The sequence below is a fragment of the Sapajus apella genome, unplaced genomic scaffold, assembly GCF_009761245.1.
Source record: "Sapajus apella isolate SASKATOON/1434 unplaced genomic scaffold, GSC_monkey_1.0 scaffold105, whole genome shotgun sequence".
Lineage (NCBI taxonomy): Eukaryota > Metazoa > Chordata > Mammalia > Primates > Cebidae > Sapajus > Sapajus apella.
Genome location: NW_022437045.1, coordinates 419,083 through 443,907, shown reverse-complemented (window position 1 = coordinate 443,907; position 24,825 = coordinate 419,083). Strand labels below are relative to the sequence as shown.

At 40.1% G+C, this 24,825-nt stretch overlaps 1 protein-coding gene and 2 long non-coding RNA genes across 7 annotated transcripts in view; all 3 read left to right on the top strand.

Annotated features, from left to right (window-relative positions):
- ARID1B (AT-rich interaction domain 1B) overlaps positions 1 to 24,825 on the top strand; it is a 436,956-nt gene that overhangs the window by 51,420 nt on the left and 360,711 nt on the right. The gene's annotated exons all lie outside the window — the stretch shown is intronic.
- LOC116536882 lies at positions 3 to 19,025 on the top strand. Its single transcript, XR_004262846.1, has 3 exons — positions 3 to 2,053; positions 6,035 to 6,049; positions 19,014 to 19,025. It is a non-coding gene; the product is annotated as an uncharacterized LOC116536882 (long non-coding RNA).
- LOC116536884 lies at positions 6,952 to 10,085 on the top strand. Its single transcript, XR_004262848.1, has 3 exons — positions 6,952 to 7,652; positions 8,723 to 8,728; positions 10,075 to 10,085. It is a non-coding gene; the product is annotated as an uncharacterized LOC116536884 (long non-coding RNA).

The window sequence follows — 24,825 nt, the reverse complement described above, 5'->3', positions numbered from 1 at the left end:
GTGCTGGTCCCTCCACCCCCTGCTTTTTTGTGATCATTTTATCTTTGCCTCTTGCTATCTGCCTAAGATTGGTGTTAAAGAGATTTCCGGGGCATTTCACGGATTTTTTGTTTTTATTTTTATTGTTTCTTTAAGTAATCACAGGTATAATTTCCTTTTCTTTCTTTTAAAGATGGAAAGGTGAGCTTCTTAAAGTAGACAAAATACCTGTTTGGTAGAAGGGCAGCAGTCCCAGTTGTGTTTGATAGATGCACTGTGTCATAAATTTGCAGCTGATTGTAATAGATGTAAGCTCTGAAGTGAACTTGGCATTCTAACATTTCTGTCAGACTGTGTCCAATTTTGAGCTGTGAATAGGCTATCTTAAGGTTAATTTTCAAGTCATTTAAAGGCCTTTTCCAATGAGGATGGCATCAAGTTTTTAAAATTGAAAAAAAAAAAAAAAGTTTAGTCTCCCAAAGTTATTTTGCTTTCATTTCTTAGCAAGTTATTTATTTCTTCTGTACCTTTTGAAAAAGTTTTCTGTATTTCATGTAAGAGGATTTGATGTGCATCTGTGTTCTTAGGTCTTGATGGATTTTGTGTTTTTACTTAAAAAAGACTTGTCCTGCTCTTAAAAGACTCAATATTTTCCTCCTTTTTCTCTAGAATCAAATGGAGTCACCTTAGATGACCATTTACCCCTTCTAGCAGTAGTAAACCTAGTCTTTTGGATATTTGAAAGAATACCCCTTTGTGCTGGCTGGAGGAAGGATGAAAACTGGAAAAGACTAAATTATATTCAGACTTGTTAGGGTATTTCATTACTAGGAACACCAGAAAGGTTTATTACGTTGCCTAAGCCCCCAGGGAGTGGGTCGGGCTGATGCTCATGTGTGTTTACTGCGCCAGGCTAGGGTATCTCATGGTGGTGCCACCGCCCCAGGAAGTGCTTCCATCTGACCAAACATCTTCTGTTGAGGGGGAAAAGTTAGATATAACTTCTCTTCTCTCTAAAGTAGATATGGAGAATGATTGAATCATACATGATGGTACATAGCTGTATATTAACAGTTCATTAGTAGGTTGCTTCTGAGTCTTTTATACACTGTTGATCTGTATTGTGATTTATTTCATCATTGTTATTAATTTATTATTAAAATTTATTGTAATTATAATATTGCATAAGTCTATGTTATAATAGCATGGCATGGTGGCGCCCTCCTGTAGTTCCAGCCACTCAGGAGGCTGAAGTGGGAGGACCGCGTGAGCCCAGGAATTTGAGTCCAGCCTAGGCAGTGTATTGAGACCCTACAAAAAAGAAATCAGATAAGTCTTTTATTTCTAAAATAAGCAATAAAATGTTGTCTTTTGTCTTTATTTTGCTCCCACTTGGATGATATTTTTATATTAAGGCCATTGTGGGGGAAGATGGAGGTAGCTCAGCCTTTGAATCCTAGGTGCAGACTGATCACCCTTTGCTGTTGTCTGAAGACCTCACCCCTGGATTATTGAAGGTTACCCACTCAGAATTCTAGCAGTCAGTTGCATACTTAATTGTACTCTTAATGTTTTCCACATTATTCCTTTTTTCCAGGACTGTTTTGCTGCCTAGAGTAAAAATCTTTAGTTGTGGCTGCTAACTGTGAGAGGGAGATAATTTGTAAATGATGAAAAGTAAGGTGAAAGAGTTGCAATTTTCTCTCCTTCGTTTTAGTTTTAGAGAAACTTCACCTTTAATTGAGAGGAAGAAGGCCCAGGCAGATAGCTCCTCAAGTCCACATTGCACTCTGTAGCTGATTTTATGTGGGATCTAATAGTTGTGGATGATGCTGTGGCCACAGGAAGAGAGCAGAGATGGGAAGGTGGTAAGCAGCAGTGGGACCGGTGGAGAGAAATGGATGCTTGCCACTCGTGGTCTCCATATCTTGCTTTTCACCATGTTTCCCTGATGTGAGATTAAAAAGTCAGTTTCAAAAGGCACTATTCATGCCAAGCAGCTGATCTCCATGGTCTCTGAAGGAGTTAAGTCTTACTAGAAGTTCTTGATGTTGGCTTACTTTCCAGTCCCAAAGTGTGTGTGAAAGAATGATTACCTAGGAAATGTTTTTCATTATTTTCTTTCCCAGATGTGTAAAGCTAAAAGTAGAGGACATACACAAGTATATAGAGTAATCTCAATTTTCTTAGCTTCTTCCATTTATTTAATCCCTTTGACTCTTCTACACTTTTTAAATCCAATGACTCTTAGATTTATTTGAAGGAACAAATTGATGTAGATTGCCCATCAAGTATTTCAGCAAAGTTTTAATTAAGATTTTAGATTAGATATTTTACTGCTAACCAGAAGAAATACCCAATTCTAATTAAGCACAGATCTTTCTGATAATGAAAGGAAAATAGTATATCTGGTAAGAAATTGAATATCTTGGCTGCAGAAGTGTCAAACTTTCATAATGAGTTAATCAAAGTCATGGGTCTAAATAATAAAAATACTGCCTTTTTACCTTTTCACTTAGTTATAATACAGCTTTGAAATATAGTATCTTGTTGTAAAATTTAAAAGTCTAAAAATACGGAATGCACTTTTGAATGTGTATAACATTTTAAAGAAGGCATACAGCTTTCATAATACCAAGGTCATGTGAATAGTTCTTAATAGTTTTTGAAATGGAAAAAAAAAATAGTGAAGGTTTGGAGCAAGGGTTATTAGAGCACATGCAATCATTTTGTTAGCTTGAGTCTGTGTTCTTTGGTGAGGAATTTTCAGTGAGTTGCTTTGTTTTTGAATTTTGGATAATTATAAATTTGTCCACAAACGAGGTCCTGGCACTGTGATTGGCTGCTGGTCCTATCCATCTTCCCGTAGGATTAATGTAATTGGCTAAGCATTGTTGTAGTTGTGGCTAATAATATTCTTCAGGGAAAAAGTTGAAAGATAATTATGACATTGAGTATTTATTGAGTGGACATCATCACCTAGGCATGACTTTGCTTTGGATGGCTTCCAGAGCTTTCTGTGTTTGGTTTGTGAACCTCTAATGAGCTGAATCCAGTTCATTTAATATTGCTCATATATTTCTGCACAGGATTAAAATGCAGGAATTCAAGTTCGTAAATTGAGTTGCCCACTCACCAGCTGAGTGGTAAGTTGTCTTTGGCTCAGGGGTCACAGTTTGATTCCTGGCTGGCATTCTGCTCCTGTGATAAGAATTTTAAATGAGTATTTTGTTAGAAAGAACTCAGTGTTGATGTGAAATTTAACATGGAGAGTACCACTGTTTATTTTTTGTCTCTGAGAGTCTGAAGGAACTGGCTACTGACTGTTTGATTTTAGTATTACCCTGGTGATCTTTGATTTGTATGGTGATAATTTTGTTTTTGAGATATACTCATGACTGGATCTTTGAAGCATGACATAATAATGGTACATCATTTTAGTCTTTATTAACTGGAACTATATTTGTGGTCCTTGACTTGCCGATTCTCCCATATCATCAGGCAAATACAGGGCTAAACAGATTAGTTTTGCACGGTGCCCTAAAAACTTAGTCTACTTGGGTTTTTATTGAGTTCAGGGGGGAAATGAATTTTCTATGCCTCTGTGGAGAATGTTCTGCCTCTAGGCTTCTGGAATTCAGACCTGGGGTTGGTTAACAGAGTACATTGGTTGATTTCATCTATTAGAGAGCTACACAGAAGATGCATAATTTGTAAGGTTAGTAGAATCTGACTCTGAGTTTTTCAGATTAAAAAAAACAACAGCCTTAAAGACACCAATATAATCTTTGCTGGATCAAGAATGTGGGTTTTCTTTTTTCTTGCCCTTTGTGATCATAAATGTACATGTAGTCCTTTGCCAACTTGTAAAATAAGATTTTCATATAAAATAGCACCCAGGAGAAATAGGTACAGAAGCCAAGTTATTTATTTGTGTCAAGCAGATTTCGATCATGTAGACTGAGATTTTTTCCTGAGTTTTTTGGTAATTGGATTGCTATTTTAACTGTTCTTGTAGATGTTTGATAATATGATACCTGTTGGAATTATAAAATGGAAAAAGGAAAAAAAGCAAAATGAGAGATTTAAGTTCACGAGTGCTTTTATGATGGGAAACATGACTTTTTTTAGTTTTTCAAGACATATCTGTATTGTGAAAGACTTTATAGCAGGATCATAGAATATGATCATTGTTTTGAAATAGAAAATGACAAAATTAAATAGAAACTATTTTTGTTAAGGTGATTCATCTGAACTTACTACTTCACACTGAAGTAAAAACAATTTAAAACAGGTTTTCTTGAAGAGGGCTTGAAAAAGTAATTGGTATTCTAATTTTGCTGCGTGTTTTTTGAGTAAAATATTTGTTTCAGAACATAAGCATTTTTTTGGTACCATCTTAACAGCCAAAACACTTCTTCCAATGCAAATGTTTATTTTGGCAGCAGATGTTTCTAAAAAGGAGACAAACATTACAATTGTTTGGCTAAAATGAATGTTTCCTTTGGGGTTATTAAGGCAGCCAGGCAATTTCTAGGGTTTCCACCTGTGTTAATTTATATTGTTGATCTGGAAAAAATAATGTGTTTCTTTGAAATGTAATTAAAGTCATGTTTTGATATAGTTTGCACGATAGCTCTGAAAAGTAAGGATGAATGGGGAGAGGAAGACTGGTTTAAGACTTAAAAATTCCAGGGTGTTTTTTTCATGTAATGTTTATCATGATTGAATCTTTGAATCCTAAATGTGTGACTCCAATAGTTAGGGCCTAATTTTTGTTTTATCTAAAAAAGAGCTTAGACTTCCTGTTTTTGATGAGTGTGATAGTATGTCCGGGATGAGAAAGGATAACTTAACTTAGCGTAATGGAGAGGAATGGGTACCTAGTGCCTGCTCAACATTCAGACTCTTAGTTTTTTGATAGTCTCTATATTCACTTAAAGATACCCATCTGTATCTGTGTGTGCACGTGTGCTTGCACACGTGTATGCAAAACAGAACATTCATGTGACAGTGGCATTCTCGTGTAATGAAATATATGTGTACATGTATATTAATTTGTATGCTAAACATATTTCATGTATGTGTAGATATACATGAACATTTTGGCCAGTAAAATTGTGAAATGCTGTGAGATTTCACGATGTTATTTACGACATTTTTATACATTCGTGTTCTGTACTAAGAGACTTGGAGCCCAGTTGATGTGCTTGCACACCTGAAATGTTTGGAGGCCCTTCAGCAAATCGCAGATTTTTATAAATAATGGCCTTTTGTTGGGCACATTTTGTCGTGGTTTCCTGAGTTGTTCTTCAGCAGTGAACATGAAGGTATTTAAGGTTTACCAGCAAAATACATTTATACCTCACATTTCTGCTTCCAAGTAGATAGCAGATGCTACTGGCTGTGATGCCAAAGCTCCCTGTAGATGGAGTTTTGTACCAAGAAAATATTTTTGAAAAGATTTGTAGATATGTTAATTTGTATTTGCTCTTTAAAATTTAAATTTCTATGATACCTAACTTCTTTTGTTTACTTTTTATATTGTATTTGGATTTAAACATATTTGAATTGTGACATTCTTAGTAGAACTGTATATTAGAAGAGATCACATATCAAGTTAAATACAGATTTTTAAATCTTTAGCCTTTTTCCTAAAAGAGAAGATCAGATTTTACATGAAACAGCATATAGCGCCTGTTCTCTGCTGGTGGTTTATACTGTTTTGTCATGTACGCATGAGTTCCACTATGTGTTTTACATATATAGACTTTCAGCCTAAAATATCTGTAACGTTTTCTATTATATTTTTATTTTTGAGATGTAAATCTTAAATATATGTTTTATTTTTATTTGTTAGAGACAAGGTCTTGCTCTGTTGCCCAGGCTGGAGTGCAGTGGCATGAACATGGCTCACTGCAGCCTTGACCTCCTGGGCCCAAGTAGTCCTCTCACCTCAGCCTGCCAAGTGGTTGGGACCACAGGCATGTGCCACCACACCAAGCTAATTTTTAAATTTTTTTTTGTAGAGATGAGATCTCACGATGTTGTCCAGGTTGGTCTCAAACAAGTGTGTGCTTTAGGTAGCATAGAATTATTTAAGTATATTTTAAATAAGTGTGACTTGTTTGCTTTCACCAAAGAAACATTAAGCATGATGTTTATGTTAAAATGTTAATAATTCAAATAAAGCTAACAGTCAACATCAGTAAAATCAACCAACCATATCCCTTCAGTGCTCCTTGAAAAACAAACACGAAATGGCAATGGAAATCCCACAAGATAAATGGAAAGTTAGAGCGATTAAGTGACATATCTTAGACAAGTGGTTCTTAGACTTTGCTGAATGTTAGAGTCTCCCAGGGCATTAAGAAAATTACCCCACGGATGCCCAAGGATGCCCAGATCAGTGACACCTGACTGTGAAGGTCCTAATCTCCTGTGACTGCCCTGTGGGTCAGGTTATTAGAGGGAGGCCTCGCCAGCAAGCAGGGGCAGCTCACACCGTGTGGAGGCTTGGTAGTCATGCTGGTTCTTGGCCCACTTGGTAAATCAGAAACTCACCACTGACCTAAATGAATGAAATGGGCCCAGAACCAGAAGCTGGGATGGTTGAGTCCCTGCCTGTTAATGTCTAATCTGTGTGTGATACTGGGAAAATCTGGACCTCACTGTGCTCCTCTGCCAGATAAGGGGGTTGGACTAAAAGACCTCAACTTGGATTTCCCCTTTAAAGGAATAGTTAATGTCTTTTCGTTTCGATATTAGATTTTTTTTTCTTTTTTTTGAAATGGGTTCCTGCTGTGTCACCCAGGCTGCAGTGCAGTAGCATGATCATGGCTCACTGCAGCCTTGATCTCCCTGGCACAGGTGATTCTCCCACCTCAGCCTCCTGAGTAGCTGGGACTACAGGTGCCTGCCACCATACTCAGCTAATTTTTAATGTTTTTGTACAGACAGGGTTTTGCCATGTAGCCCAGCCTGGTCTTGAACTTTGGGGCTCAAGCTATCTGCTTACCTTGGCCTCTCTAGCTAGGATTACAGCATGAGCCACTGTACCCGGCCTCAGTATTAGATTTTAGAGTCTTGCTGTTTCAACAGTTTTGTGAAATGTATGGGCCAATGCTTGACAAATTGTATTAATGTAACCACTGACCCAGATTCTTTAAAATTCTTTTTTAAAAGAGAGGTGTTTCTTTCTTCTTCAAAGATTATTAAATTGTGGGAATCAGTCTAATAAATTATTTTCGAATTCTTAATTTTGTTTTTAAAATGAATGCATTCTCAGATAATGTCTTTCTTCTGAGAGAATCTGGTGTGTGTTAGATGTGTAGAATGCAGCTGTCCTTTTTGATATGTAGAAAATCTTAAGGTTGACATACTTGGAATCACAAAAGGAAGCATAGAGAGATCTAGCAATTACTCATTTTTAAGATGTTACTACTTTCTAAGTAGTTCTGAAAATAAGTATATATTGTAGAAAATTGGGACAAATTGTATTAAGTCCAGAGAAATAAATTTCAAGATTTATGTTCTATGCATTACTTGAACTCTAACTCCCATCAGGGAGGCTAGATAGCTTTCTTTGTTTTGTATTTTAAAACAGATTTGTTTTCTAAAGGTAAAAAGTTTTTTATGTTAATAGCCAGCCAATAGTTAAATTCTTTATGGCAGTTTGATTATTTTTATATCCAACAAATTTATTAAAGCTATTTACCCTTGTTATAGTTTTGAAAAGGAATTTTAAAAGTTAAATCTGTAGTTGTGAATGAAATTAAGAAAACTCTTAAGCTGAGAGGGTGCAGAGAAGGAAGATGGGCAGGAACATTAGGGAAGTAGTGGGGATTACAAAGTAGCAGCAGCCTCACTTCTCAGAGTGGCCTGTGGGCCCTTCCGCAGAGCCAGGGAGCCTTGCCCAATCCTGGCTTGAGGCCTCAGGAGCAACTCTGCAGTGGGAGTCAAGTTTAGAAATGTTCAGGATGTTCTGGATTTGAGATCTGAGTGTGGGTAGTGTGTATGTATAACACAAACATCCCTTGCCTACTTAGTTACCCCCAGTCCAAAATTTTGGTCACTAGATAAACAGTAGGAGTTACTCAGCTTCCCAATTCTTATGGAAAAGTGTGTTTAATTTAGAAAGCAGACTGTATTCCAAAGAATGAGCCAAATTCATCTCCCTTTATTGATATTGACTTGGTAAGAGCATTTTTTTTTTTTTAAGTAACTACCAAGGAAAGCAACCAGTAGAATTGGCTCTTCAAGGTTAGACAAAGGCAGGGATCCAAGTTCTATGAAATACCAAACACGCCTTGCGCAGTGGCTCATGCCTGTAATCCCAGCAGCACTTTGGGAGGCCGAGGCAGGCGGATCACGAGGTCAGGAGATCGAGACCATCCTGGCTAATACGGTGAAACCCCGTCGCTCCAAAAAAAAAAAAAATTTAGCCAGGTATGGTAGCACATGCCTGTGGTCCCAGCTACTCGGGAGGCTGAGACAGGAGAATCGCTTGAACCCAGGAGGCAGTGAGCTGAGATCGTTCCAGTCTGGCGACAGAGTGAGACTCTGTCTCAAACAAAAAAACACCAAACATTCAGAAACAAAGTCAGACTAATGTTAATAGCAAAACTACACAGGTATTAGAATTAAAATGCAGAAACCATTGCTGAGGTAATTAACTTTTACTTAATGGCATAACCAGCCTCACTTGGATAGTTGTAGTAGCTAGTCCTCAAGAGAGCTGGAGACAAATGTCTTTTGGAAGAGAGCTTCAGTCTGAGATGCACCGCAGAAAAGACAGCCTTGCAGGGATGGTTTTCCAGTATGAGCCACCAAAGATAGTGAGAGCATACCTGAAAGCAGCAGCTCTTAAAATACTATAAGTAAGGATTAGATGTTTCTTTTTAATCAGTAGCATAATCATTGTTTCCAAAGAGAACTGGGAAAAGGAAAAGGCCAGAGTGCTTGTTGGCCTATGGGACTTTGACCTCAGAAGCTTCCTTAGAAGGGTCAGCCAACAAGGAGGCTTCCCTTTTCTTCAGTTATATTACCTTGAGATTTCCAGTAGGATTGTCAGGTATCCCAACAGTCATTTTCTAGGTATCTTTTTTTTTTTTGAGACAAAGTCTTGCTCTGTCTTCCAGGCTGGAGTGTGGTGGCATGATCTCAGCTCACTGCAACCTCCAGCTCTCTGGTTCAAGTGATTCTTCTGCCTCAGCCTCCCTAGTAGCTGGGATTACAGGTGCACACCACCATGCCCAGCTAATTTTTGTATTTTTAGTAGAGACGGGATTTCACTATGTTGGCCAGAATGGTCTCGATCTCCTGACCTCATGATCCGCCTGCCTCGGCCTCCCAGAGTGCTGGGATTACAGGCTCGAGCCACCACACCAGGCCTGTTTTCTAGATATCTTAAGCATTTACGTCTTTGGAGGTTCTGTTCGGTGTCCTGGGCTTCATGGAGAAATAGAACCTATCTTCGTTTCTCATACTTATGGGTCCTGTGCCATTCGTTAGGGGTCATGGAGATAAGATGTTACTCTTTAGTAATTGACCAAAATTTAATGGTTAGTGTCTTAGTTTGTTTTCTGTTGCTATAAAAGTGTATCATAGCCTGGGTAATTTATAAAGAAAGGAAATTTATTTCTTATAGTTCTGAAGGCTGAGAAGTCCAAAGGCATGGTGTTGGCCTCTGGTGAAGGCCCTCTTGCTCCTTCACAGCATGGTGGAAGGCATCACAAGGTGAGACAGCAGGAGCATGCTGCCTCAGATCTCTCTTTCTCTTAGAAAACCGCAGGTCCCACTGTAGGGGACCTCATTCTGATGACCTTATCGAATTATTTCCTGAAGTCCTTACCTCTGGTCAACATGTGTATTTGGGGATTGAATTTCCAACACATGAAATTTAGGGGATACATTCAAACCATAGCAGTTGGGGAGAGGAAGAAAGACTAGAATTCCCTTCAGCTGCCAGGGAGAACTAACCTCTTCTTTCTCTAATAGTGTCTCTGGCTGAGTTCTGACCCATTCTTCTTCCTCCTTGGCTTCAAAATAAAAGGATGGGAAGAGTACTAACTTAGTAACATCACCGGCCCATAGTCTTCATGGCATCTGATGTATCACAGCACACTTCCGAGAATGGCAGTTAAGGGATGCTTCACTGCACATGTGCAGCAGGCCATGAGAGTGATAAATACATAGCAGAGGATGAGGCATGAGGCTCCAGGAGGGATTCCAGCTCTGAGTAGGAAATCACCACTGCTGCAGATGCCACCAGGGTCTGGCAAGAAGCATCATGCGTTGTGCTTGCTTCCAAATCAAACTCTGCTATGATCTAACAAAGAATTTAAGTCACCTGAATGTACACAGGCTGCAAGAGAGGCTGCAAATTTGATTTCTGAGTTCTAAAATTTTGGAGGCAGAACTTTTTGGTTGCTAACACCTTGTAGGGAACACAGAATAGTTCTTGACAGTTTCAAAGTGTTTATTGTGTAAAAGCTTCCCTCTTAAGTGTCGCCGCTCATAGTTTTCCTGTCTCGATACCTGGTAGCTCCTTCTTTCCCTCCACCTGGACCACAACCTGGTCCTTCTCTATCTCTCAGCCTTTAAGTATTTTTTTTCTCAGCCTTTTAGCCTTTCTCAGCATTTTTCAGCCTTTCTGAACTTTGCATTTCCTTTTCCTCCTGCTGGGAAGGCTTTTGGCCAGGTCTTACAGGGCTTGCTATCTCAGTTCCTTGAGCCGTCACTCTTACTTACTCAAGTAAAATAGCACACTCCCACCGCCTCCTGCCCTGTTCTGTTTTCTCCAGTTCTCTTATCCCCTCCTGAACCTCACTTGTTTGATGCTCCGTTAGAATATATGCCCTAGGTTTTCCCAGGGTGTGAACCCATCCTACATGGCATTTCACAAACATTTCCAAACTACAAATAAAGAATTCACAGAATCGTAGACTCTGGCCAGTGAAATCTGTTCAGCCTGATGCAAAAATGTCTGTGTGTTTTAGCTGTATATCTGCCACCCATGGTTAGCTCTGAGGTAGGCTCGTTCACCAAGGCTTACATAGTTTCCACTAGAATCCCAGTGCTCAGGTGCTCTGAGAATGAAGCCTGCAGACAGCTACAGGGCTGTGGTTTTAATGATGCTTTTAGATTCCTAAGGAAGGTTTGATGCCTGAGAGATTGTTCTAGCAGAGTGGTTTTCTGTCCTGCTCATTTCAGTGTGTGTCATGTCAGTGGTCTTTGTTTCTTCCTCCCTGATTTTAACCCCATTGAGTAAATTGCAGATGGCTGCTACTCTGCTTCAAGGCCCGCCATATCTCAGAGTGACCCCTTGTGTTGGGTGTAATACCTCCAGTTGGGGTCTGGAGAAGGTTGAGCCGGGTAGTGTAGATGTGATGGGAGCTAGGTTCTTCATCCCAACACCAGTCATTCGACAGTGCTTACTGAAGAAATCCCCCAAGTAGTTAGGATGCCATATATACAAAACAGGTGTTTTTCTATTGGGGATTTGCTGCTGGAGGGAAGAGAGTTCCTGCTGTATGTGGTGGAAGAACAGGGCCTGGAAGATGGGCTTTGAGCCTCTGCGGTGAGGGCGCAGTTCACATACATGCTTGCGCTGGGATCACGGAAAGGGCTTTAGAGGCATTTTAATTCTCTGTTGCTGATCATTTGAACCCAGACTTGATTTTCACGTGCTTTACGGGGCTGCTGCCATTACGCACACACTGCACTGCAGCCGGTTTCCACAACAGAGGTCATGACTGCGGCTGGAATGAGACTCGCACCTCGGAGTAGAGGAATGAAATGTAGGCTGAATTCTTAAAAATCATCCCTGTGTGCTTTGTTCTAGTCGAGGATTTATGATAGCTAAATAATTTTGATGGTGACGATGATGACAGGACTGTAGTGCCTCCATGTAAACTGTCATTATCATCATTGTCTCTTCCCTGGGCCCAATTCCTTATTTGCAAAATAGGAGAAATTGCCTGTGGATGACAGTAACATGAACAGCAGTCTCTGTGCCAGGTCTTATGCTGAGTACTTTTACATGGATGTTCTCCTTTAATCCCTGCCATCTTTCTGTTTATCTCCATTTTATGAATAGTAATAGTAGCTTATGTTTATTGAGGGCTTACGCTGGGTCGGGCACTTGATTGTTTTACTTGCTTTATGTGGATTAACTCATGCAGTCCTCGTGACTGCCTCTGAGACAGGCATTGCTACATAGTCATCCTTAATTTACAAATGTGGAGGCTAAGGGAAGGGGTTTATCGGGCTGTTCAAATTTACATGCCTACCAAGTGCTAGAGCAAGGGTTTCAGTTCCTTACCGCCTGAACCCTGGGCACACGCTAGCACTGTTTTATGATTCTGGTAAAGCTGGAATGCTTTTCATCACTGATACTAGAGTTCCTTTGAGTTTTTAAATAATAAGACTGATTATAATTAAAGTAGCCTCATTTTGACATTGAATATTCATTTCACGTAAAGTCTTTTGTGACCTTTAACAAATTGAAAATTGAATGTGGCCTACTATGTCTGTCACACTTAAAGGAATTTTTTTGAGGGGACATTCACGTAACCTAAAATTAAGCACTTAAAAGTGTACAGTTCAGTGATGTTTACTGCAGTAATAGTGGTGTGCAGCCCTCTCTTCCTCTAGTTCCAACATTTTCACCACCCCCAGATGAGACCCCTGTACCCCATAATGTAGGCACTCTCCATTGTCCCTCTTCCCCCCAGGCGACTGCTAACGTGCTTTCTATCTCTGAGTTTACCTATTTTTGATATTTTGTGTACATAGAGTGATACAATATATGACCTTTTGTGTCTGGCTTTTTTTCACTTCACATGCTGTTTTCAAGGTTCATCTCTTGTGGCATGTACCAGTACTTCATTCCTTTTTATGGCTTAATAATAATCTGTAGGATATATGCATCACATTTGGTTTATTCATTCATCCACTGGTGGACATTTGGGTTGTTTCCATCTTTTAGCAATTGAAAAAATAGTGCTGCTATAAACCTTTGTGTCCAGGTATTTGTTTGGAAAGTTACTTTAAATTATTTTGGGTGTAGACCTAGGAGTAGACTTGCTGGATCATATAGCAGTTCTGTAGGTTAACTTTTAAGGAGCTGCCAAACTGTTTTCCATGGTGGCTGTACCATTTTACACTAGAAACAGGGTTTCACCACTGGTCTGTTATTTACTGAGACTCTTAAGTGCCAGGGAGTCTTGCCAAACCTTTTCCATATATCATTTCCTATAATTCTTGCCAAATCCTTGAGGTAAGGAATACCACTCACTTTGCCAGTGGGGAAACAGAGGTTAGGTAGCTTGCTCAAGCTCATACAAACTCGAAGTAGAGAATTCTGCTTTTCTAGTAGATAGTAGCCTTAAAGGTCCTCCAGCCCAGCGTTGCTGTGTGTGCAACACATTCCACTGGGGTTACACAAGGTCATTTTGGGTGGCACATAGACACAGCCTTACATAACCTGGAGTCATAGAGTAGGGAAGTTGTTCTCTCATTGGTGTTAGTATGCTGTAGCATCCTTCAAAGACTTCATGGTGCGTCCCACCCCGTTTCCTTTTTCTAAAGAATAGGCCTTGTCTGTGCCTTGGGCAGCATCAGTATCTGCTTAGAATGTAATTATATTGTATTGTCTTCATGGTATTCATTTTTTCTGGTAATCTTCTATTTATGACAAGTAATACTTTATATTTATGGTAGTATGCAAAGTTTTCTTTTAAAATACAATTATTTGAATCAAAAAAATGTTTCACTGGAAAGAAAAACAGTTCATACTGTAAGTTAAGCTTTCTTACTTTGAGTTTAACTCAGCACATGTATTTTCAATGTCTACAGTCTGCTCAATCCTGTACTAGTCATGGGGAAATACCAAGATGGCCATAATTGGGGCTTTGCTCCTTAGGACCATGGCAGGGATACTCTGCAGAGAGATACGCTGAGTAGTGAGCACAGGTATAGATTTTTACCCCGGGGCTATGGTAGCACCAAGGGGCACATTCCTGGGCTGGGATAAGAACAGGGATATAGAGGGGAAGTGTTCGGCTATCTATGTGGCCCCAGACTGACTCTAATAATAATGTGTATTCACTAAATTTAAAAAATTGATATTTTGCATTTAGATAAATGCCATTCTCTTACATATCCATTGCTATCCATAGCTATTGTTTTGGTCTAAGGAATTGAGAGCATATTATTAAGGTCTTCGGTAGTTTGCTCACTTAGTTGTCATCAGATGTTTATTGGTAACCCTAAGTGGGTAACCATCATGGGAACAGATACATGCCAGGTACTGGGATGCAGTGTGAGGAGTGCTGGGTCAAGATCTGGGCACTATACTCTGGGAACAACTGAAGCTACATGGGGTAGAGAATAGGTGCCCTTAGGCCTGGATCTTGCGGTAGGAGTTTGCTGGGTCTGGGGAAGGAGGCGTGTGTTCTTGGGAGTAGGTAGAGTGTGCTTTTCAAGTTTAATTAGATTGTAAGGTGGCCTTTGTGAATTTTATAGAATTTTTCACATTTTCAGTTTACACATGATTATAAACATAGAATCTAACTTTCTTTCCTTCTTCCTTACAAACTTTCCTTTCATCTTTGCTCTGCTTTGGTGCTTTGATGGATCAGTTCAGAAAGCCACAAGGCTGCTGCTTGAAGGCTGGTTGGATCTTGTTTGATTTTTTTCGTTTTGTTTTGTTTTAAGAAGGGAAACTGTCTCTTCATACTTCGAGCAAGCGCTCAGGCTTCCAGAGTGGAGAAAATTCCTAATCTATCTATGTATCCAGAGAGGATGGAAGTGTAGTATGTCTGTAAGCATTGTTTTGATAAGTACACCTTTTTAAACTGGTATATGATTTCTATTAACCTTATTTTCTTCTATCTCAGAGTGTATCATGCAATTATAGCACCTCTGTGGCAGTTAAGCTTATATATGAACAATTAATATTTTGCTTTGCAGTCTACATTGCTGATGACTTTTGCTTTTGGAAATAGGAATTTGCCAGAAATCTTAAGTAATATTCAGACGATATACTCAACACTCTGAGCTTTTATTCTGGTGTGTTTAACCTGGAGAATGATGATATGGAAATAAGTGAAAAAGTGAACTTTTGAATAAAAACTGACTTTCCTGCCTTGTATTTCCTTTTCCCTCTTCATCTTTCCATATTATAACTTTTGGTTAAACCAACTTTCAGCATTTATGTTAACGTAACTGCAAAATAACTGTCTGTAGTTGAGTCAAGGACTGTAAGTATACTTCCTTACTGTATAACTTTTTGTTACCCAGGAGTTGATAACTGCCTGTTATTTTACTTAAGAAATGTATACATCACCAGTTTACCCTCAAGCCTCTGATGAAACTGTGCAGTTCCTCTCAAGATGGTGGAACCTATTGGTTAATCAGACTACAAGTGAACGCTTTTCATATTCATAGATGACCATCATCTTTTGAGTAGACTTTCCATGTCTGAGGAGATTCCCACATGTAAAAAGCACTGCCTTCGTAATTTAGAATTCAGAACTCAAATTCACAGCCTCTCTTACAGCTAGGGATGCCTTCAGCTGCCTTACATTCTTTTAATTAGATCAGCCATACTGGACTTTGATTTGGAAGTAAGCACTTTGCATGTTGCTTCTTTAAATTTTGTGTGGCTTTTGGCAGCAATGGTGATCTTCTGGTCAGAGCTGGAATCCCTCCAGCGGCCCCTGCCTCATTCTTCATTCTGTACTTTATTACCCTCATGGCGTACTGTGTATGCGGAGTGAAGCACCCCTTAACTGCCATTCTTGGAATTACTTTGACCTCAAACCCTGTCTTCTGAATTCCATGTCTTGTTTTTATGTAATCCCTCATTTTAGTAGGGTTCATTCTGTAGTAGCTTTGTAGGAAGGGTGCAGGGGAGGTGCATGTCTCTGCATGTCAGAAAGGTGGTCTTTCTACCCTCACTTTTAATGGGTGGATTGGCTGAGTGTAGAATTCTAGATGGGATATAATTTTCCCTCAAAAGCTGTTGTTCCCCACTGTCCTCTGAGGTTTAGCATGTCTGTTGAGAAGTCCAAGTCCTCTTCTTCCGTATGTCACTGATTTTTTTCTCTCTCTGGAGATGTTAGAAACTTGATTTCTGAAATGCGGATGATGTTTGGAGTTGTTATTTTCCATTCATTTTGCTAGACTTATTCAGTATTAAACTTGGTGCTATTTTTTTCCTCATTGGGGGAGGGTATTATTTCTTTGATAATTTCCGTATCTGTATTTTTATTTAGTTGGATGTTATAAATTCTGGATTAATTCTTTAGTTTCTAAACCTTTTCTTCTATTCTCCTTTAATCTGTTTGCTTTCTTTTTGTTCTATTTCCTGACAGATGTTTATTCTGTTTTCATAGTTTCACTTTCCAAGAACTTGTATTGTTCACTACGTTTTTGTTTTTTATACCCTCTTACTGTTATTTCATGGCTATGATGGTTTATCTCGCCGATGATGGTGTTCAGATTTTTTTTTTTTTTTTGGAGATTCCCTCTTGTCACCCAGGCTGGAGTTTCCCTCTTGTCGCCCAGGCTGGAGTGCAGTGGTGAGGTCTCGGCTCACTGCAACCTCCGCTTCCCAGGATTCAAGCGATACTCCTGCCTCAACCTCCCGAGTAGCTGGGATTACAGGTGCACACCACCGCTCCCAGCTAATTTTTGTAATTTTAGTAGAAATGGGGTTTCACCTTGTTGGCCACTGGTCTCGAACTCCTGACCACAGGTGATCCGCTCACCTTGGCCTCCCAAACTGCTGGGATTACAGGTGTGAGCCACAGCGCTAGGCCAATGTTCGGATTCTTTTTGAAGAGCTCCTCTGCAGTGTTGCTGGTCCGTATTTCCTTTCAGCCCTTTACCCACACGGTCTTTCTGGTCGGAGGCTTTCTTGAGATGTCTGGTGGTCCTGTGCTTTCTGCACATCTGTAATGGCCAGCTTGGAGAACTGACGGGCACGCTGTGTGTGTAGACAGGGCTGCCGTGGGTGGGGAGAAGATTGGGCCCTCTTGCTTGCAGACCTTCACATGCTGTTAGCTCCTCCTCCCAGTAACTAACTCATCATTGACTCTCAGAGCAGAAGTCAGGGTGTCTGGAGAGCTGGAGGCTGACGGGGGGATGGGCCTGTTAGGTTTTAACCGAATCCCCCTTTTCCATGGACTCCCCTGCTGCCAGCCGCTCCAGATGGCAGTCCTCTTGACTTCCGACTGGATGGGTGGGGATTGGGAAGGGGGATCTCTGAATTGCTCCCTACAGGTTGTTTACCCAGCACCCCCACCGCCCTCTGATTCCTGTCTTTGGGGTTCTGCACTTTAATTAGCTTGCTTCTTATCCTCTCACCTAGAACAGATTAAAACTTTAATTATCACTTGTCTTCCTGCTTTTCTCCTTCCAAAAACTTATTGACCTCCCTTATCTGTTACCATCTCACCTCATGTTTTATTTGTCCTTGCGATACTTTTGTTTTTATTCCTTTACAGTCATCTTAATGGAGTTCTGTGAAAGAGTAGAGAGAAACATGAGCATTTAATCTATTTACCAGAAACCTCTGAGAAGGCATCTTTAATAAGCAGTTTTTTTTTTTAAACCAACCTATTTTCTACATAGGAGGTTTTAATACTGTGCTGTCTGGTAATGTGCCAGAGTTTTTGGTGTCTCAAGGAATTGGTAGACCAAGAATAAACCTAAGAATAAATGAATTAAACAGCATAACTGGAGTGTCTCTGTTTGGCAGGGAACCTCCCAGTGAAGGGGAACGGAGAGGAGAGTCCAGCTGAGATAGATGATATGGAGGAAAAAGAGTTTTGGAGGTTTCTTGCAGACGAGAGCAGATATTTTAATGAGGCTGAAGGTGATCCTAGTGTTGTGAATATTAAGGATCCCCTGAATGTGCTTACATTTGGTATTTATTAGCACATATCTGCAGGTGGACATGTTTTTTTCTGGTTATCCTTTGCTTTTAGGAAAAAAGAAGCAAGCTAAGTAAAGTTTGTTAAGCTTATATTAGAAAAGATATTTCTGTCTGTAGACCCGGCTCACTGCAGATGTAGTGTTCTCTCCGCAGATGTAATGTGCTCTCCAGGAGTGGCAGAACCCAACTCGACCTCCTCCCTGGAAACCCGCCAAAGAATCCAGTAAATCAAACAGTCAGAGCTAGGCTGTTGTAATTGAGGCCCCACCTACCTGGCCTTCCCCTTGTCCTGTGGCTGGACAGGTGATACTAAGCAATGATATTTAAAATCGTGGCAGAGACTTTGCCAATCTTCAGTCCTCAGGGAAAGATGCAGTGGTGCTCATTTAAGGCAGAAAATGTAACTAATGTCTGTGTTTCAGTGTAATTTTTAACAATAAAGAATGAAACGAAAGAACTTCCCGATTAATGCTTATGAACCCAGAAAATGGAGTTTGTCATCGTAGCATAATCCTCAGCTCCTCAGCCTTCAGCGATACTGTTGCTGCATTTGAGCTTTATCTAAGAGAACAGCTTCACAGTGTCTGTATGTGTGGCCCAGTGCCAAGACCAGTGTGAAACTAAAAACAACAACAGCAAACTGTTAGAGTAATTATAACAAAAGTCAAGTCTGTAGCCTTATGTGTCAGGAATAAAGAATAAGAGTTCAGTTTGTTTGGCCACTGTTTGGTGTTCACGTTGCTGTTTATGGAACTCTACATATGGTCTTTCAAAGTGATCGTGCACTACCAAAATGAAATATCTACCCACTTTATCATCTTTCCCAAATGTTATCTTTTAATGTCTTCATCATTATTAGAACACTCATTAGTAATTAGGATAACTCAGGAAAAGGATCTTCCATGTAGACCACCATCCTGGCCGGAGGTTGTTATTCTTCTCTGTACATTTTTGGTGCCCTGGTGTTGGCCTGATCCTCAGGCCCCCTTAAGTTAAAAATACCCAGTGTGTGGTCTTGCCAGCTGGCTTAAGGCCAGGCTTTTTATAGCCTTGTTTGGCCTGGGAATGGAGCTTTGCATGAGGGGAGATGCAGGGGGTGGGGGTGGGGGTGGGGGTGGGGGGGGCTTCTGTGGCTTGGTAGGCCAGAAGTGTGGGGAGGCCCTGCTGCCTTGCTAAAACCTAGCACTGTCATCATAAATCAAAGACAAGAGTCATCTGATGCCAGTCCCTTTCTTCTCTGACATCTTTTGGTAAGATATTTGTTACAATAACCAAGGAGACAACTTTAAGTAAATTTCCCATTATTTTTGAAGCCTGTTGCACCATCTGCCAGGGAGAAACTTCACCGCCTGGGTCCATATACTTTCGCTAATTAACTAAGCACCAGGTTCCTGGAGAAACATATTTATTAAATGTCAAAAACTTGGGGACATTTAGTCTTCATTTTTTGGTTTTCTGTGTCCAGTGACATTTTTCCTAAATTATGTCCAGCATTTCCTTGAGATTATGTATGGTATTTTTTATTCTAAATTGTTGCCTCGATTCTTCCAAAGTTACTCATATGTTACCAGAGTTCTTCCCTCTCCTCCTCTGGTAGTACTTAGAAAACCACTTTTCCATCCCTTCCTCTGTACCCTCTTCCGTGGAAGAGTTTTATATACTAAATCATAGGGTTAAAGTAATAAATGCCATTGACATCTTGCTTTGTTTTGTTATTAAACATTGGTAAGGAATTTGGTAAAGTGAGGAATAATGTTACAGAATTGTTATTACAGATAATTTTCAGGCCATACCCAGCAGTCAGCCAAAATGTGTGACCCACTGCTAAGACTTAAAATATTAAATAGCAGAATGTTAATTAATTGACAAAGAGAAGAGAAGCATCTGCATTTATGTAGTCTAGGAGAGGCAAAATTTAAACCCCTCTTTGTGTAAATTGTTACTGTCTTTGCATGTTTTTCTGTACCGAAGAGCAGACAGTTACATTCATTTTCTCCTTTTCTTATTCATTACTTGATGGAAGGGGCAAAAGAAGAAAAAGACAAATATTTGGGTGTTTTTTGTGTGGGGGAGGGTAGCTTTTTTGATTTGTTTTGTTTTGTTGTGAAAGCCCTTAAGGACTGCAGTTGGTAAGCCAATTGTCACAGTTTGGGTGGACCCTAAGGAAGGGAAGCCGTGTCCATTGGCCCTGACACTGATTATCGAAGGACAATTGTTCACTTTCTCTCTCGTATTAAAAATGCACGAAATTTTTTGACACCGGGCTTTCTGAAACACCGGTGCTGTCTTTTTTGTAACACTCCTGTGGTTGTTTTTGCACAAAGTGGTGTCTGTTAGAGCTGGAAGTGTTCTTGCATGGTTGTGTCTGAACAAGTAGCCCTGGACAAGTCGGAGCGCAGTTAGGAGATGCAGGCTCGCCCACTCCTGGGAGAGTATATCCGGCCTGCATGTATTAAAGGTGATGTGCAGAAGAGAAATGGACCTCTTTACACGCTGCACTGTATACAACTACTGTGTTTCGCATTTGAATTATCACTTTATTTCTGAAAATGGAAAAGGTGGGACAAAGTGATAGGAAGTTTTGAGAATACTACAATTTATGATTAGATTGGAAACCCTTTTTGACTGGACAGTGTGAATCTGTGTATTTTTATTATAGCTTTTTGGGTGATTTTGGACGCCAGTTTTCTTTTTGGAGACAGAGTCGTTGCTCTGTCACCCAGGCTAGAGTGCAGTGGCATGATGTCTGCTCACTGCAACTGGGTCCAAGTGATTCTCCTGCCTCAGCCTCCCAAGTAGTTGGGATTACAGGTGCCCACCATCGCACCTGGCTAATTTTTGTATTTTTATTAGAGATGCGATTTCACCATCTGGATCAGGCTGATTTCAAACTCCTGACATCATGATTCAAGCATCTCAGCCTCCCAGAGTTCTGGGATTACAGGCGTGAGCCACCACGCCCAGACTGGACGCCACTCTTCTTATTTAGGATTGAGTTCTCACACAAAATTATGTAAATAGTTTTCTTCTTGAGGACCTATTTCTAAAACTAAGTGGCTTCTGTGGATTTTTATTTTGAATTCCTAATTTTGTAGGATATTCTACTTTTAAGATATAAGTGTCTGAAATGATGAAAAGTAATATAAGGTAGAATGGGGAAGTGGAAACACTGGAATCATCCCTGCACTGAATGTATATTAATTTTAAATGATCACAAAGTGGCTTTTCATTGTAATTAGTGCAATTTCACAGACAAGCATTTAAAGTATAGGAAGTTTAAGCATTTTTTTCTTTCTGAAAATAAGTTAGACTAATATTCTTTCAGAATTTCTTCTGGGAAGAAAGAGTCACATATTTAAATTTTACTAAGGTTACCTTTTGAAGACCACTAACCTGGTTGACGCTGTTAAACTTATTATTCATTCTTTGAAACCACATGAGTGAGAAAATTAAAAAGGAAAATGGCTTAAATATTTTCCCCTTGACAGGAGAAATGATAGATATTTACTATAATGTGTCCAGTTAATGTGAAGGAATATAAAAGATGCAAAAAATTCCCCATAATCCTTGTACACACAGGTAACAAGTGGTTGTATGAAGGGAACGAGGTGTTTATGAATCTTTGAACCTTGCATATTTGTCCCGTATTTATTAACAGCATTGGGCAGTGTTTTCGAACGTTCTGAGTGATTAAGTTATTTATTACTGTGGGGGAATGGGCCAGCTCTGGCTCTTTGAGCACTGCTACTTTACATGAAGAAAATGTCCCCAAGGAGGAGCCTTAAATAGGGAAGAATCAGTCACCCTGGCCTCTCTGTGTATGGCAGAGCCCCCTGCAAGCACCTGGGGCTGCTTCTAGAAAGGGGACCCAGAACTTCAGACTTCAAGGGGGAAGATACCCTATTTGTTCTCCAAGACTGTTCCGTCGCGAAGGTGACACCACTTTGTGATCATTTAACATTACTATACATTCAGATAATTTCAGTACAACTTGTTCCTTGTTATTTAGCCTTCTATGTTTTCTGCTTTGCTTTTGACACTCCAATGTTTAATTGTATATTTAGGAAATAACAATCAAGAGTAAATTTTAAAAAAGAAGAATGTTTTCTGGAAGGGTTATCCCCCTCACTTTTGGACAGTGAATTAGGCTCCTCCTCTGTATCTCGGTTATCACAGGGTTTGTCTTCTTGAAGCTGGAACTGTCCAACTGTTGTGCTATTTCAGACCGGCCCTGTCTTTCACTTTCAAGCTCCAGAGATAATTTATAGCTGTAGGGTGTCAGGAGTGGGTTTGAACTGGGCCTGCACAATGTAACACGGAATTGTGCGCAGATTGTTAAAATTACTATTTCTGCATTCACATGACTAAGTACAGTAAACTTTTTACTGGCACAGTTAATTTATTTGAATATTTATTGGTCGAGTGCTTCACGTAGAAGACTAACATAATGAAAAAGCTCAACACATACTCAGGGCTGATTTGGCTTTTTAAAAGATTCTAGGTTTGACTATAGCTAGCTAAATGGTCTTTAGCAAATTGACTGGCAGTAAATTGATCCCTATGGACTGTGGCTTGAATCAGCCTCTCATTCTTTAAAGGTATTATGGAGATATTGTTAGCTCAGTGTTACGCTGGTCTAGAAGAGGGATACTTTCAGTACAAATACTTGTTACTTACCTATTTCCTTCCTAATTGGGTAAAGTTAGATTTCTATTCTTTATTTCTGGCGTGAGCATATAGGGACTTTGAATCAGAATATTTTGTTTAATTGTAGTAGCTTTCAGAAATTTAGTTTGTTTTTGTGTTTAAGTCTCTTTTGACTTAAAAACAGAATTTGAGGCAGGGTGCAGTGGCTCACATCTGTAATCCTGACACTTTGGGAGGCCAAGGTGGGAGGATTGCTTGAGGCCAGAAGTTTGAGAACAGCCTGGGCAACATAATGAAACCTCCTTGTACAGAAAGTTTTTTTAAAATTAACAGGGTGTGGTGGTGTGCACCTATAGTCTCAAGCTTGAGCAGTTGAAGTGGGAGGATCCCTTGAGCCCGTGAGTTTGAGGTTACAGTGAGCTGTGAGGAGGCCACTACTCCAGCCTGGGTGACAGAGTAAGAAGACCCTGTCTCCCTGTCTCTTTAAAAAAAAAAAAAAAAAATTAAGAGCCAGTGATTTGGACCTTCATTAGTTCAATGTTTTCATTGACTTACTCACATGACTCTATTCCAGCCAGAAGGATATAATTTTCCCCCCTCTGAACCCCAGATTTTACCATTAGCAGATGTTTCTCCAAAACTAACCACAAGAAAACATGTCAAGACTAACTCAGAGGATTATACAGAAGATTAAACTATGATTTAATTACAACAGTGGGCTCGCTGGCTCTATTAATAGCTAATGACTTGTATTATATTTTTCCGTGCCTGTGAACTCTATGCTATTTTAGACCGTTCAGATATTAGCGACCCCATCTACAGCTATCTTACTGTGGAAGTGAGAGCCTCTCTTTTCATATTTGGTGTAGTTTTATGACTTAATATTTCTTTCCTCCTTCACTGAATTGGGAGAACAAAAGAAGGTTTACTAAACAAACAGGTTTGAAAACCCCAAGCTTTCCTCTTGCCTTGGCGAGCCTGCTGTGAAGCGGAGTAGCCTGTTGTGTAATGCTGATAGGCACAATGGCTGGAAGCTCTGGCTTCCTTAAGGAATGTGCTATATGCATCGTTTGCACCGAAGGCAATTGGTTTGACTGGTGGAATTACTAAAACCATGGTATAGGGTGGTACTTTAAAATCTTACAGTGCTTAAGGACTGGATTAGGAATTAGGACTTCAGAATTCTAGGCTTAACTCTGTGCTTTAAATCTTACTTAACATATTGGGATTATAGTACTTAAGTATGCCTGTCTTGAAATTGTGTTGTGACACTAGATGAAAGCCTGTGTAAAAATGAATTGGAAATATTTGCATATATATTCTTTAAAACAGTCTTGTTGTGTTTTTATTCAGAGCCCTGGTATTGTCGTGAGGTTGAGTATTTTCTCACCTTGGGCATGAAAATGGCCAGGCCTCTAGGGTGGTCAGTGTGAGGCCCAAGCTGCCTTTCCAGGGAGACAGTGGCTTACCCTGGGTCACCCTCTAGGAGCAGTAGCTGGAGGCTGCTGGAAAGGTGCTGCTTTCTCCTCCCACATGCGCTTTTTGTGGTGGAAGAGGGGGCAAGGGGTAGAAATGCCTGACTCTGTGATTGAGCACAGCTTCTCTTGTCTTCTGTGGTCTCATCTTTATGGCACAGCGTTCCTTCCTGTTTGTCTTTGACCTCTCAGGCTTAGCCCTAACCTCTAAGAGATGGTTCCTGCATCTGTCGGATGGGTCCCATTGTATTACCTGCCTCCATATGTTTTTGTTTTTGTTTTAAGAAAAGGCCTTTCTCTGTTGCCCAGACTGGAGTACAGTGGTGCGATCACGGCTCACCACAACCTAGAACACCCATGTTGAAGTGATCCTCCCACCTCGGCCTCCTGAGTAGCTGGAACCACGGGCATGCACCACCATGCTGGCTAATTATTTTTTGCGGAGATGGGGTCTCACTGTGTTTCCCAGTCTGGTCTCAAACTCCAGGGCTCAGTGATGCCCCCACTTTGGCCTCTCACAGTGCCGGGATTACAGGTGTGAGCCACACTGCTCCTGGCCCACCATAAGTTTTTATGAGGTTAAAAGAGGTGATATTGGTAAATAATTTAATGCTTTCACTCACTAAAAAACTTTTTTGGTGAAAATGTTATGAATGTTTTCACAAAACATGTCATTCTTCAGGGAGTTGTGAATTGTGACATTAACAGTTTTCTTTTATAAACCAAAGCTAGCTAAGTACCCCTTCCTCCTCCTCCTCCTCCTCCTCCTCCTCCTCC